Consider the following 1,875-nt stretch of genomic DNA (forward strand, 5'->3'; position numbering starts at 1 on the left):
CTTCTCACTGTTGCTTACCATCTAATCGTCATGCTCCACTTCTTTCTGCAATTTATATTTGTTTTTCTTATTAACTCATTATATTTAATTATAAAATTTAAATTTGAAAAATTAGCTCAAATAACCATTTCTCTCCTGTGTTGATTCAAATGTCATTACATCCGTAATAATCAAGTCCGCAGTTGCCAAAATCAACTAGTTTTACCGTCACAATTGAGGATCTGGCTGTCGCCATTGCATATCTGTGTTGAATTTTTGGTCTTTAGTTAGGTCCGCAATATCAGTGACATTTGGGTCAACCCGGAAAAACAATGATTAAGAGGCCAATTTGAATGAAGGAAATGGTTATTTAACTCAAGAATTATTTGAATTTATAGCCGACTAATCCTATCAATCAAAAGCGAAATAACTTGTGGGTTGTTTGTTTACCTCTTAATAGTTTCATTAAAAGGCAACATCTGAATCGTTAAGTTGTGAATCTTGTTTAGCAAAAAAAAATCTACCTCTTAATGGTTCTAAAACTCTCGGAATGATTTTGTATCCTGGACATCTCTTAACTATTTAGCATCCTAATTTCATTGTAAACAAGTATAATTCATTTTGCACTATATTATGAGAATTATTCTAGCCACTTAACCATTCAGCAACTGCCAAACAACCCTTTAATCTGAAGCAATCCGATATCTAATTGAGTTAAAAAATATCAAACCGTAGGTATTGAATTATGGTCAATTGAATCCAACTCAACCCGATGAACCTAATATTCTTTTATTTATTGGATTTACTATGATGATTAAGTTTATATTAATATGTAAATTAGACAATTACACCATCGCATACTCTCTTCATGGATATATATTTTCAATCTCTTATCCATATCTATATCACTCATTCGTATATATGTTCAATAAATATGAACATATATGTGCAAATTGAGAAAATTAGTTGAATATGATATACTAAGGAGTATGGATACGTTGTATCATATGATTAATGATGAAAAAGAAATTATAAGTAGAGAAAACACCGTATTTAAGATAACAAACATAAGAGAATATTTTGATGTACCAAAGTATCAACCTGACCAACATAAGAGAATATTTTGGGTTGAATTGCAGTTTGGTCTGGGTTGAGATTTTTTAATAGCAAACATTGAGTTGGGTTGTTCAAATGCCTTCAACCTAATCAACCTAACCCATAAAATATCCCAAGTTATATGGATTAAAAATATAAAAAATGAGTTTTGATTATACATATAGTTTTTGAAAATAGCAACACACAACGAAACCATTACAAAGACACCGTTCAGAAATGTATTTTTTTTTCCAATACAATGAAGTTATGAAACGACTTGTGTCACCGTATGACCTTAACCTATATGGTTTGATGATGCATATACAGGTAGGCTAAATGCACCCCTATATACTCTTAAATACATCTATATCTGCTAATTTATTCCTTACACATATTAACATAAACAATTCTTTATATATATATAGGGGTGGGTTCAAATAAAAAYCACTCAATTTGTAAAAACCGTGAAAACCTCATTAACCAATCATAATTTTTCATTTTGTTCATTTTTTTGTAATTATGAGAGGTTGATTAACCATTTTATTGTGGAGCGTGTTAATCATGGATATTATCATCTTCATTATTTTAATTTTAGAGAAATACATGAAACAGTTTCATTAAAATTTCATTAAGTAGCATATGAAACAATTTCATAACCACATATGAAACAACTTCATCAAAAAAAAGTACTATATGAAACAATTTCACAAGATTGACAATTTCATGAAAAAATTTCATAAGATTAATGATAGATGAGAGTAGTTTTTACGAATTTACAAATTGGAGTGGTTTTCATTTGAT

The sequence above is a fragment of the Cynara cardunculus genome, assembly GCF_001531365.2.
Source record: "Cynara cardunculus var. scolymus isolate 2C chromosome LG 3, CcrdV1, whole genome shotgun sequence".
NCBI classification, from domain to species: Eukaryota; Viridiplantae; Streptophyta; class Magnoliopsida; order Asterales; family Asteraceae; genus Cynara; species Cynara cardunculus.